Raw genomic sequence first — 15,208 nt, forward strand, 5'->3', positions numbered from 1 at the left:
GGATACCAGTGAGATGTGAAGGAGACTTTTGGGCCTAGAAAAGAAAACCACAGTCTCAAAGGCCCTTGCTGAATCATCTAACTTCAGAGAAAACAAAACAGAACTTTATTTCCACCCTGATGCCCCAGGCCGGTTGCATCTATCTGGGACTTATCACCCTCTGTCCAGAAACCTTCCACCCCCACACCTGCCCAGAAGACTTATCGCCCCCTGTTCAGAAACCGTCCACCCCCTACACCTGCCCAGAAGACTTATCACCCCCTGCCCAACTACAAATGTCATCTCAGCAAAAGAATACTCAAAATATCCCGCCTGATTAACGTTTCCCTTATCGCGTCCACAAACCTCCCTATAAATATGAAGCCTCCCTGATCCCTCTGGGCACTCAGCCTGGTCGTTAGGCCGACTGTCGCCCCTCTTTGCCTGAATAAAGGTAACCTACTTCTGTTGAGGTCATCTTTCCTTTTCTACCTCGCCCGAACTATACCTTAAAAGAAGGATTCTGGGAGGTGGTTGGACATGTGGTGTCTCCTTTTTCCTTTTGACCTTTCCTGAACTCTTCCGGTTGGTGGTGGCTTATTAGTTCCGTGTTCCTTACCAGGACTTCCTGTCGTAAAACAACTCAAGCAAATGGTTACTATGGTGCCTGGCCAGGGTGGGCAGTTTCAGTGTGTGCTTCTCCTATCATATGGACTCACAGAAACTGTGAGAAAACAAATGTGGGTTGGTTTAAGCTACCAAATTTGTGATAATTTGTTAGGTAGCACTAGATAACTAAAACACTTAGGTGTGTTAGTTGTCTACAGACCAGGGTTAACAAATGTCATAATTGTTTCTCATTATTATCTGTACTGTGATGAAGGTGCTTTGTATCAGAGCTAATGATTAGGAGCATGATCCATATCAGAGGTCCACCCTTGTCTGACCATCAGAATTACTGAAGATGCTCAAAGCCTCTGTCAGAGCTAATCAAACACAATCTCTGGGGCTAACGTGTGCACGCATGCTGAGTTACTTCAGTCATGTCCGACTCCAGCCATGTGCAACCCTACGGACTGTAGCCTGCCAGGCTCCTCTGTCCATGGGATTCTCTAGGCAAGAATACTGGAGTGAGTTGCCATGCCCTCCTCAGGGCTAATGTGTAATTTTTTTTTTTAATTATGGAACTTCTCTGGTGGTCTAGTGGTTAAGAATCTGCCTGCCAATGGAGGGGACATGGGTTCGATCTTTGGTCCAGGAGGATCCCCCTTGGCTCAGAGCAACTGAGACTGTGCGCCACAATTACTGAGTCTGTGCTCTAGAGCCTGTGCTCTGCAACAAGAGAAGCCACTGCAATGAGAAGCCCTCACACCGCAACTAGAAGGTAGTCCCCGCTTGCTGCAACTAGAGAAAGCCTGGGCACAGCAATGAAGACCCAACACAGCCGAAAATAAATAAAATAAAAAATAATAAAAACAAATTATCTGCAAGTATCTTGCCCTAGATATTAACTACAAAGGCAGAAATAGTAGCTTTAGAGTAGGGAAATCTGACAGTAAGCACCTTGACCAAGGTTAACATCACCAATAAGATTTATCACCATCATGTGCCCGCTGATATGATGAACTGAAGATGCATCTCTTCTGTAATATTAATGCATAACCCACTGAATCAAACCCAAATGGAGGGATAGTCTACAAAATAACTGGCCAGTAGTGTTCAAAAGTGTCTAAGTCATGAAAAACAAAAGACTAAGGAACTATCATAGACCGGAGGAAACTGAAGAGAAATAACAGGCAATGTGGGATCTGGACTGGATCTTGGACTAGAAGAAGAACATCAGTGGGAAGGGCTTATAAAGGTATATCAATGTTAATTTCCTGGTTTTGATCATTGTATTATGATTATATAAAGTGTTAACATTGGGGGAAGCTGAGTGAAGAGTATTTGGGAACTATTTTGCAAGTTTTTGAAAGTCAAATTATTTAAAAATAAAACCAAAAAAAATCTCTCTACTTGAGGGATTTCTCAAAGTATTGCCTTTCGCTCTTTAGATCTACATGTTTTCTTTTACTCTGGTGATATCCAAAGACTGGATTAGGGGAAAGATAATAGACCAGGCCAGGGTGCCATCTTGTCAGAAAATGAAAACATTTCCCAGGCTTCATGTATTTCAAAACACTTCTTCCCCCTTTATTTTGCTTTTCAAATTACAAAAGTTATATATGTTTGTAACAAGTCAAACCCTTAATACAGAGGTATATAAATTAAACAACAATTTCTGTTCCCTACCAGGGTAATCAATGTTAATTAACACCTTGTTTTATATCCCTCCACACTTTTCTTTGTTCATATAAACACATGCATGCATATATACACATATAGGTTTTTAATTAAAAAAATAGATTCATATACATTCTGAAATTTTCTCTTTTAAACTTAACAATGTACCACAAATATCTCCACAATGTTCTACTAGCCCTTCAAATTTCTTTTTTTTTTTTTTCTTCCTTCAAATTTCTTTATAATACATTGGACATATCATACGTGGTTCAGATATTTACATATTTTTTTCTTCTGGGCTTTTTTCCCCTAAATCTCCCATTACTCACCTACATCACCCACCACCCCCCAACACAATGCATACTCTTCTATACTTTTCTCCATGCATATGAAATATTACACAAACATATGATACATGTTTATCACTCATAGACACCTAGAAGCATTTTGTAACTGATTTACAAAAACAGAGTCATGTTTTACATACTTATTTTTATCTTGCTTTTTTCACTCAAGAAAACATTGTGGAGTTTCATTCAAGTTCACTAGCATAGTTTTAACCTGTCCACCTTAATGGCTATATACATCCTATGGAGTGGACATACTATAGTTCCTTCCCTCTTCTGATATCCCTATCTCCTTCCCTCTTCCAATTTCCAGCATTTATTTTGATTCCAGTGTTTTTTGCCACTAGGAACAGCATCGCAATAAATGTGGATGTCCTTTATATATTGGGGTTTTATTTCTAAGAGAAGATCCCCTAAAGTGAGTACTTTCACTTATTATAGATGTACTTTCAGTTATAATAGATGTTATATTGCTTCTCAAAAGAGCTGTAAGAATTTAAGTTTCTACCAGCAGTGTCTAAGTTCATTCTTTGTTTCTGACAGCAAAAAGCATTCCTGCTTTTTCTTGCCAGCCTGATTGTATATCATTACCTCATAACTTTAATCTGCATTCCCCAGCAATTACTAAGGCTAAACATTTTTTGATAAGCCCATAAGTCACTTGGATTTGCTCTTCTCTCAACTATATTCTTTGCCATGTTTTGTTACTGGGCTATTTTTTCTTGTCAATATGAAGAGCACTTTTTCTCTGACTCTGCAAATATTTTTCCCCCCAAGTCATTGTTTATTGGCTGTTGATGGCATCTTTTGCTGTACAAAAGATTGAGCTTTTCATGTAGTCAAATATTCATTTAACAGTTTTTGAGAGTCCTGTGTTGGTAAAGTTAATCTCCCCCAGTTTCTAGATTGTACATGTAGTCTCCTTTTATTTCAAGAATTTTATTGTTATTTAAAAATTTTAAATCTTAAGTTAATCTGGAGTTTTTTTCATATGGTTTGTGCTATTAGTTCAACTTTACTTTCTTCCTGATTAAAAGCCAGTTGTGCCAGAATTTTTTTTTTTTTTTTTTTTTAGATAAACAGTTCCTTTCCCCCATGGTTTGAAACTGTACCCTTTCCATATGTGATAAAAATCATATACACTGCAGTCTATTCAGTATTTGCTATTCTGTTCCATTGATGTATTTATCTGTTCTTTTGTCAATACTATATTAATTTGCTTAGAATGACTTCATCTTATATTCTGGCATTGGCATGAAATTTTCTCTTTTATACTTGTCTAGATTCTCAGGCATTTATTTTTCCATATGGAATTTAAGATCATTTCACATAAGTTTTTTTAAAAAAGGGAGTTCCTTGGTGGTCTAATGCTAAGGATTCAGTGCTTTCACTGCCATGGCCGGAATTCAAATCCTGGTCAGAGAACTGAAATCCCATAAGCTGCAGGGGGGAAAAGAAAAATCAGTGGGACTTAATGTAATTCCAAAAGAAGCACATACAAATTATAAGATGTTTATGGAGAAAATCTCTTAATTTCTATACTCTGTCTTCTTAAAAAATTACCTTTTTAACTCAAAAAAATCATAAGTCTCTCAATTTATTGATATACAATCCCTTCATCAGCAAAAGGAAACAGTTTTACCTTTTTTTTAACCTTATTCATAACAATTATTCAATTTTCTTTCTTATCACCTTCACTGGAACTTCCAAGATAATCTTTAGTAAAGATAGATGACAGTGGACATCTATTAAACTACTAAATTCTTGATTTTAAAAAATGGCTCCAGCATAACATATATATAGGGTTTCGGTAAAGAAACTCTAGGTAGTTATCATCTCTTATAATTTAATTTGTATTTTATTAGATTATAAATGTTTATACATTTCATTAAATGCCTTATCAGCAACTATTGATAGTATCTTCTCTCCTAAATTAATTTATTGATATGTTTCCTATTACTATTGTATTGGCTCTTCATATCATGATGACTTTTCCTTGGTCATTATAATATATTGCTGTTTAGGTGCACTAGTAAATTCTGTTTTCTATTATTCTCATTATAGTTTTTGTTCCTATATTCATGTGTAAGGATGGTCTGGAGTTTCCTGTTTTCCAACTACCTTTATTTGGTTTTGGTGTTAAAACTTGTTCTGGTTTCATAAAATAAATTGGGGAGCATAGTCTATAGGATGAAATATTTTAAGTAACACTGGAATTACTCTTTCTTTAAAAGTTAGATAGAATGAATCATGAAATCATCTAGGCCTGGAGCATTTTTCAATCATGAACCTTTCATCACTTTTCCAAATTCTCCAATGGTAATTGTTCCATCAAGTTTTCCACTATGTATTGCAAATTTTCATAGCTTGCATTTTGCTAGAATAGCATCCATTTCCTGTTTCAAAAATATGTTGATCTACAGTTGCATGAAATATCTTACCATTCTTTTTTTTCCTTGCCATGCCTTCCAACTTGTGGAATCTTAGTTCCTCGGCCAGGGATTGAACCTGGGCCCTTGACAGTGAAAGGGTGGAGTCCTAACCACTGGCCCACTGGGGAACTCCCCGAACTCCCCTTATCAATTCTTTTAAATACATCTTTATCTTTGATTATGTTTTCTCTTTCATTCTAGATTAGGCTTTCTTACAGGGAGACAAATCTTGAACAATGTGACCATCTGTTTTCTTATATAAATGACATGGCAGCTCAAAGAGATGGACTTGAATTGGAATGATGAAAAAACTTGGATTTCAGTGTCCAGGACACTAACAGGGAAATTTATAGGGAAGAAAAAAAAAAAAAATCAATGTTGCTGAATTAATTTGGAGGGGAAAAAAAGAAAGGAATTCTCCTTCATTGGTCTGTGCATGAATTATAAGACTCATAAACAGTGTCTCTCCTACTAATTTGCTGCAAGGTATTTTAAGCAAGACTAAGAAAACAGGAATAGTGCACAATATATCAGGGCCACACTACTTTCTGTGTGCATGTGCTAAGTTGCTTTAGTCATGTCCGACTCTGCAACCCTAGGGGTTGTCTGTCCAAATCCAGGCAAGAATACTAGAATAGGTTGCTGTGCACTCCTCCAGGGGATCTTCCTGACCCAGGAATCATATGCTCGCCTCTTACATCCCCTGCATTGGCAGGCAGATTCTTTACCACTAGTGCCAACACTACTTTCTATTAAGTAATGAATATGCTGAGTCATCATTTTGTTCCCTGAGTGTTAAGTTGTAAAACTATTCCTTAGCTTTGTCTTTAACATTAAAAAAGGCAAAACAAATAATGTTTACTTATTTAATAATATATTTACCTATTAAAATAATAAAGGCAAAATAAGTGCCTTTTTAAAGTTAAAAGCATTTAAAAAGTTTTTGGCTAATTTAACAAAAGACATTAAAAACATTACTATTCAGAAAAGGGACCAACAACAAATGTTATGGCCATTTACATGTATTACAAAAAGACAGAGAAAATATACTGGCTTAATATGTTAAAGCTTTTAAAAAAAATAGCTGGTCATGCTATTATTATTATTATTGTTGCTGCTTGTATTGTTAAAGGGTTTCTCAGGTGGCTCAGTGGTAAAGAATAAGCCTGCCAATTCAGGAGATGTGTGTTCAATCCCTGGATTGGGAAGATCCCCTGGAGGAAGAAATGGCAACCCACTTCCAGTATTCTCGCCTGGAAAATTCCATGGATAGAGGAGTCTGGTGGGTTACAGTCCATGGAGTCACAAAGAGTTGGACAAAACTGAGCACACACACATGTATGGAAAGACACCAAAAGACAATGGTGATATTTAGAGTGAAAAAGTTTGGTGAATGGCATTCTAAATATGTGCTTGATATTCAATTTAAATTCACATTTATAATTCTAAAATATAAATAGTGCTTATTATGTGGGTCACTGTGGGACATACCAAAATATACTTTTAATTTTCTTCACATATATTTTGTGTTCTTCAATCATTCCATTTAATATATTTTAGACTTTCATAAGCCAAAGTGATCAAGTTTATGTTTTAAATATAGAGTATTTTCTATAATCTTTTGTATAAAATTTTCTATCACAACTGGAATATGACTTGCCTTATGATGAAACACCTGGTCAAAATTCATTAAATATGAGATTTTTCCTAAGGATGAATTCCTCCACATATAATGAAATAGGATATCTTGCTCAAGGCTTTCCTACTATTTTTAGGTCATTCCTATAAGTATTCTTCCTAGCATGAATTTTCTGATGTCTACTAAGGTTTGGCTTCTGATAGAATGCTTTGCCACATTCATTGCATCCATAGGGTTTTTCTCCTGTATGAGTCCTCCAATGTTTATTGAGGCATGACTTTTGACTGAATGATTTTCCACATTCTCTACAACGATAGGGTCTTTCTCCTGTGTGTATTTTTTGATGTACATTGAGGTATGACTTCTCACCAAAGGATTTCCCACATTCATTACACACAAAGGGTCTCTCCCCTGTATGTGTCCTCTGATGTTCTCTGCGGTGTGACTTCTGGGTGAAGGCTTTCCCACAAAAAAAACATTCAAAGGGTCTAATACCAGTGTGTATTCTCTGGTGCTTAATGAGGGTTGACTTATGTGAAAAGGCTTTTCCACAGTCAGTACATCCATATGGCTTCTCCCCAGTGTGACTTCTTTGATGCCTAATGAATTCAGACTTGTAGCAGAAGGCTTTTCCACATTCAGTACAGACGTGGGGTTTCTCCGTAGGTGGAACCCTCTTACGTTTGTACACAAGAGAATTGGTTGCTGGGGGTTTATACATAAGTGCTGGGCTATGGCTGAAAGCTTTTTCACAGTGACTGCATTCCCAGAATTTTTCCTCATTTGGTCTTCTATCATGCTTTGTATGTTGTAACAGTTTTCCATATCCATAGCACTCATCTTGCTTTTTTGAGTAGTTTTTCTTAAAACCATTTAAGTCTAAATTATTGTTCACACTTTTTCCACAAGAGTCCCAGTTACTGGAGTTTTGAATTGAAGGAAAAAGGTCAGTGCTCAGATGTGATATTTTCCCACACTTATTACATGCATGGCTTCTTTCCTTGGGGAATGTTTTCCTGCTGATGAATGGACCTTGCCTCAAAAGTGTGCCTTGCCGCCTTTTCCTGTGGACGTTAACTTGCCAAATGTTTTCTGGAGAAAGTACAGGAAAATTTTCCTTATTAATCTGTGATTATGATCTGGAATAAAACTATTTGGGAAATGTCCTAAAAATTTTAAGTTGCACAGTATATGAATAGAGGGCATGGATCATAACTAAAGGCACCAATGCAGGGAAGTGTCATATGAGAATAGAAGATTCAGAAACTGGCACGAATGGAATGGACCATGTCATAGAAAATAGGAATAATTTTAAAGAAGAGAGGATATTATAGAGCAGTAGTTGGCAAACATGTTCTGAAAGAATCAGAGAGTAAATATTTTAGGCTTTGTAGGCCATATGGTCTTGGTCACAATTACTTAACTTTTCCACTGTATGGCGAGAACACAGTATGTAAATATAAGGGTACACCTGTGTTCCAATAAAAACTTTATTCACAAAATTTGGTAGTTAACCTATAGGCTGAAGTTTGCTGATCCCTGTTACAGAGGAAAGAGGTTTAAATGTCATATAGCACTTTGTTACCAGTGCATGGTTCTCAATGGTCAGCATCAGTCTCACCTGGGAACAGATATTGTGACAGATATGCGGAATCTTGGGCCCCACCCCTATACCTACAGAATCAGATTCTGCATTTTAACAAACTGCCAATACTTATCATATTATGATTTGACAAGCATTGATATAGCAGTCAGAGAGCTTATCATGTTGAGCTAGTTAGACATAATATAAATGGCCAGGGCTCTAAGATGAACTAGATAAAAGAAGGAATTAACCAAACTAACTAGAGTTTAAAGCAGGAGTTCTTAACTTGGTATACAGAAATCTGGGGAGCTATGAATTTGGATAGGGGAATAAAATTACAGCTTTATTTTCACTAAGATCTAACTACAATTGAGCATTTCCTTTGATTATGAATGTGAACACCAAAACACACTAGTATTAGCTCCTGTAACTTTGTGAATAAGGTATTTTCATGTCACATTATAGCCGTCAAAGATTTCTCAAAATGTGTTTACAATCATCTCTATTTTGAGGTCATGACAATTACCTGACCTGATGTTATATCTCACTATTTAATGTATTAATAAGGAAGTATATCTACTATTATCCACTAATATCATTAATATTTTGACATTGCATTTTCCAACTTTATTTCAGTTAATTACTGTATTTTAGTAATTTGTTTTTCATGTAATCCTAAGGATTTTTTTTTACATACATAAAAAGGAATCTATTAGGCTTCACCAGAATGCTTAAGAGCTCTATGGCACAAAAATGATTAAGAATTCCTGACTTAAAGACGTTCAGGCATGAGATAATTTGGGCTCAATTTTAGGAGAAGTCAGTGGAAAATGAAAAGTAGACAGGAAGATTTAAAGTCATTTTTCAAAGGAAAAACAACAGAACTAGCACATATGCATAGAACATTTAGAAGACTCAAAATGAGTTCATGGTAGCCAAACACTGGAATGAGAAGTAAGCTGAGGTAGGTATATGCATGCACTTGTGTGCATGTGGGGTGGAGGGGAGGTAGCAAGTAGAAAAGAGGATGACTTCAGCTTTTGTCCCCCCAAAAACAGGGATGAGTGGATACAACTATGGAGATGATCCACAGACTGGTAAAATGGTGGGCAGGGGAGCCTAGGTGGTACAAGGGGGATAAAAGTTGGTAAAATGGCAAAGAGGCTAGTTGTGAGCATCTTATGGTTTCAGAATGGATGAACTCTTTAAGGGAGTTACACCATTGAGAAGAGAATCAAGTCTAGAAGACAGAAAATACAGCAGTCCCTTGGAAGGAAAAGGCTAGGTTGCAACCAGGGTATTAATATGAGAGGATAAAGAACACTTAAAAAGGAGGGATGACTGGATAACTTTTTTACAATTATATAAAATTCTTGAAAGATGGGAAAGAAAAAGTTGATAGCCAGGTTACAATGGTTTCAGGAAGGTTGATGAGCAATTTCATGAAGCAAAATACACCTCAGAGGGCACCAGAGTGTGATGGTTAAGAATACTGGTTCTAGGGACTTCCCCAGCAGTCCAGTGGTTAAGACTCCAAGCTTCCACTGCAGTGGGCACAGGTTCAATCGCTGGTCAGGGAACTAAGATCCTACATGCCATGTGGCATGGCCAAAAATAAAAGAATATTAGTTCTAGAGCCTGACCACCTGAGTTTAAATCCTCATTTGGTCCCTTACTTTGTTATATGTTCTTAGACAAGTTTCTTAACTTTTCTGTGATGCTTCCTCATTTGTAAATGGGATAATAAAGGCTAGTAATAAACACCTCACAAGTGTTTTAAGGACTTAATGAGTTGATATATGTAAAGGATTGAGAAAAGACCTGGCACAAAGTGAGCACACACTGAGTGTTGGCCAGGAATTCTAATGCTGTTTCGGTCACTACTACACCCAGTGAAAGCTGGATAGTGGTAATCTTAAAGACATTATTTTGGGGAGAAGCTACTACAACTAGTGAAAGCTGGATAGTGGTAATCTTAAAGACATTATTTTGGGGAGAAGCATGAAAATGACTTGAATGTTTGAAGGTTTTATCTAATATTTAATTCAACTATGTGATTACAGCACCAAGTATAAATGGCAAAAAATGATCTGGAAACAGATGGCACTGACTCTTCATGCTAAACTCATGACTTCATTGAAGAAGCAGAAGTCCAGAGGCATCCTAAAGAGTAGGCTACCAACACTCAGAGTACCAGGGATTATTGTTGAGATATTTTATAGAGCTGATGGGAGAGGGACAGTTATTCTGAATATTAAATAGAAGGGGTTAAGACAAGCTAACCTCAGCCTTCTTCACTACCCAACTGTTCCTGGTCACTTCCTGGGATTCACTGCTTCCTCCTCTGTGACTTAAGGAAATTAAGGGACTCAGGGATAACTTAAGGGATTCAGAAAGGATGGGAAGTGAGACTGTGAGTATAGCAGGCAGGTATGGGGCCTTTTACCCCAATACTGTTAGAGTAGAGGTTAGAAAGGGACCAGCAAGAACAGAAGATTCACAGAAGCTTATTTACAAGAATCCCTGAATGTGAAAGAGAAATATACTGATAACCTCAAAAGAGACAGAGAGATCAAGGATTCTGGAGAAAAGGAGATGGAGCAGGCACATGGAGTGGGATGCATGGAGCCTGAGGGGTCACCAAGAAGGCTAAAGCTCTCAGAGAAATGTCTCCAGCTGCTTCAAAGCTCTAAGGCTTTGAAGAGCTGGACCCTGAACAAAATTCTAAAGCTGCCAGCCTCCCATAGTACATCTTTTGCTGGATTGATCATACTTACCCCGGCAGTGGCAGCCTGAGCATGCTGCCTCACAAATCCAGGGTGCTTCTTCCTGCTCCAGCCGGAGGATCACATATGGTTTGGTGCCTTCATAACCTGTTCCAGAGAAATGATCCAGGCCTTGGGCTAAGCTCTGTGATCGTCACTCAGGCAACATTAAAGGCTGCACAACAGACATTGTACTTGGGAGGAGACTATACACACACCTTGTCCAGAACTCAAAAGGAACTAGTCATCCAGGACCATTGAAACTCAAGCCACACTTGCTGAGGCAACACAGTATAAGGGTTCGGAATGCAAACTGTGCAGCCAGACTGCTGGCATTCAAATCCCACTTTGGTTCTGCTACGTACTAGGTGGGTGACACTGGGCAAGTGACTTCACCTGTCTGCCTCAGTTCCCAAATGTTTAAAAGAGTGGTACTAATAGTACCTACCTTATAAAGCACTTATGAAGGTTATACAAGTTAATATTTTTCAAGTGGCCAGGGACTTCCCTGGTGGTTCATGGGTTTGATCCCTGGTCAGAGAACTAAAACCTCATATGCCTCGGAGAAACTAAGTCTGCACATTGCAACTACTGAAGCTCATGCACTCTGGAGCCGTGCACCCCAACTACTGAGTCCCTGCAGCACAACTAGAGAGTCCCACATGACACGATGATCCCATGTGCCACAACTGAGACCTGACCCAGCCAAGTAAACAAATATTAAAAGGAATAATAAACAAAGTGGCTAAAAGTGTCTGGCACATAGAAAATATTTGGTACTTCAGTCACTTTTTAAAAAATATTAAATAATTTAATTTATTTATTTGAGTGCACCAAGTCTTAGTTGCTGCATGTGGGACCTAGTTCCCTGACCAGGGAATGAACCTGGCCCCTCTGTGGCTCAGAGTCTCAGCCACTGGACCACCAGGGAAGTCCTGGTACTTCAGTTACTTTTAGCAACTGAAAGAAGAAAGGTGGTCATTCAAGCATGATATAGATTGTGTGGCAGAACTGTTCTTACCCACTGAGACGAGGTTGCTGTAGGTCTCCAGCATCACATCCCGGTACAGGGCCCTCTGTGCAGGATTAAGCCCATGCCACTCCTCTTGCGTGAAGCCCACTACCACGTCCTTGAATGATACAGGTCTCTGCTGAAGATGAAATGACACTGGGTCATGTGGGGAAAATGCAGGCAGGGGTGGATGGTCCTGATTTTCTATAATGTTCATAGGTTAGAGCTTATTTTTTAATTACTTACTTAATTTTTTGGCTGTGCTGGGTCTTCCTTGCAGCACGTGGGCTTTCTCTAGTTGCAGCAAGCAGGAGAGCTGCTCTTTGATGCAGTGCTTGGGCTTTTCATTGTAGGGGCTTCTCTTGTTGTGGAGTATGGGCATGGGGCAAGCAGACTACAGTAGTTGTGGCACATGGGCTTAGTTGCCCTGAGGCATGTGGGATCTTCCTAAACCAGGGATTGAACCCATGTCCCATGCATTGGCAGGTGGATTCTTATCCGCTGGATCACCAGGTAAGTCCCAGGTCAGAGCTTATTATGATAATTTATCTTTTTTACCTTTTCTATTCCTGGCTTTGGCTCTATATGGTGGGATTGGAAGCCACTGCCATTTATACTTTGGGTCAACACAAACTGACTGAAGACTATGTGTCTGACACAGTCCTGGTCACTGAGGACACAGTCATGGATGACTCCTGACCTCAAGGAGCTCACGGCCTGGCAGGGACAGCAATATGTAAGGCCATCAGAGTGAGATGGTAAGGGATGTAACAGCAGGGTATCTGGGCTCTAGCATGCAGAGAAGTGAACTGTCCACTAAAATTATCAGGGTCTAGGACTTCCCTGGTAGTCCAGGGAAATGACTCTGAACTCCCAATGCAAGGACCTGAGTTCAATCCCTGGTCAGGCAACTAGATCCCATATGCTGCAACTAGAGATCCCACATGCTATAGTGAAGACAGAAGATTCCATGTACTGCAACTAAGACCCAGTGCAACCAAATAAATAAATATTTTAAAAAATTATCAGAGTGTAGTGAGGCTTCAGTGCTAAGGGATGTGTGTGCAGCTGAGTGTTCTCTGCAGAGATGGAGAAACTGCCTTCCTTGCAGACGGAACAGCATAGGGCGAACAAAGGCATGGGGCAACAGTGATGTGTAAAGGCAGCAACTTACTCAGCTACAGGGGAGGGTACACAGGCCTGTGAGTTATGAGATGATGGACTGAAGACAATAAGAAATCTATCAAGGAAGTGGTGTGTGTGGAAAGCACATTCTAGAAGGCATGTGAGTTTCCTGCATCCTGTGCCCAGTGGTACAATGCTAACTCTAAGCAGACTGTGAAAAGATGAGGACATACATTGTATCCCTAGAGTAATCACTAACCTCATAGTGCAAAGAGGTGTACTGAAGTAAACAAAGAGAATTCTAAGAAATATCCCATTAATCCACACAAATACATACACGCAAGAGAAAAGAAACAGGAACAAAAGCAAATGGGACAAATAGAAAACCCATTACCAAAGATAGATATAAATCCAACCAAATCAATCATTACATTTATATTAAACTATATTAAATTATTGGAGAAGTAAATGGCAACCCATTCCAGTATTCTTGCTTGGAGAATCCCATGGACAGAGGGGCCTGGTGGGCTACAGTCCATAGGGCCGCAGAGTCTGATATGACTTAGCAACTGAACAACAACATATTAAACTAGAAGGTTTATTTAATACATGATTAAATGCTCCAAAAATGCAAAGACAGTTAGACTGGATAAAAAAGGAATACAGCCTACAAGAGATACAGAACTCACAGATAGTTTGAAGGTGAATGGATGGAAAGAGCAATGTGATGGGTGACCTGGAGGGAGGAGAAAGGAAAGACTCTGCACTAATGCAGATGGAAGATGATGCTCCTAAGTAGGACAGAAACAGCGAGACAGAGAAGGATCACTGTGAGGAAGAGCTGAACCTGCACCTTAACTGGTTGTGGGGGGTGAAGAAGGTCTAAGGTTGACACTCAGGTATTTCAAAGGCAACTGGGTGATGGTGGTGGTAAACTGGAGTTGACAAAAACAGCAAAAGTGAAGAGGACAAGCTGTGTTGGGACACACAGGTGGAGACACTTGACACGCAGCAGGATGAATAGATGAGCCATGTCAAGATCAAGGTCAGGAACAGAGCTAAATCTATAGGAGGTGCCAGCACAGACATGGTAGCTCATGGCGTGGGATCTCTCTGCAAGGAGACAGGATGAGCAGAGCACTCAGGCCAGAGCCCCAGGGCACACTAATGAGTAAGAGGCCAATGCTAGGAGAGTTTAGCTAGAGACCCAGAGGAGGAATATAGTTTGGGAAGGAGGCTCCACAGCCTGGCAAGCCTCAGATGATAATGTTTGTGCAGTCAGTCCTCTGATTTAGGGCACAGAGAACAAATTCTTCAAAGAGCCCCATGCCCTGGGACAAGATAGCTGCTGAGAGAGCTCCACTGGTACTAACCTAAGAAGGCATCTGTTGTGATAGTGTGATGTATTAAGAAATATATATATTTGGTCTTCTTGCCTGATTCCGGCACAGAGCTTCTTAAACCCTTTTAACTTCCAGAGTAACAGGAGTCATAGGAAGGTCTTTTACTTTTATTTATTTATTTTTTATTTTATGGAAGGTCTTTTATTATTAGTAACAAGCCTATGTCAATCATATCAAAGTTTATACTAATGATGTAACTCTTTGAGGATGGGGTCTGGTTACCAGAGGAACCAACCAGGTATTAGTTGGCTGGGACCTACAGCCATATATCCCCCAGCCTCTGAGGACAGGAAAGGGATTTGCAATTAAGCTAATCATCAAAGGCCAACAATTTAATTAATTATGCCTATATAATGGAACTTCCGTAAAAACCTTGGAGAGCTTCCAGTTTGGTGAACATATCCAGTTTTGGGGTGTGCACCACAAACTCTCTGGAGACAGAAGCTCCTGTGCTCAGGACCCTTTTGTATCTTGCCATACATACCCCTTTATCTGGCTGTTTATTCGTGTGTGTATTAGTCACTCAGTCATGTCTGACTCTGCAACCCCACGGACTGTAGACAGCCAGGCTCCTCTGTCCGTGGAATTCTCTCCAGGCAAGAATACTGGAGTGGGTTACCATTCCCTTCTCCAGGAGA

Source organism: Dama dama, chromosome 4, assembly GCF_033118175.1.
Source record: "Dama dama isolate Ldn47 chromosome 4, ASM3311817v1, whole genome shotgun sequence".
Taxonomy (NCBI): Eukaryota; Metazoa; Chordata; class Mammalia; order Artiodactyla; family Cervidae; genus Dama; species Dama dama.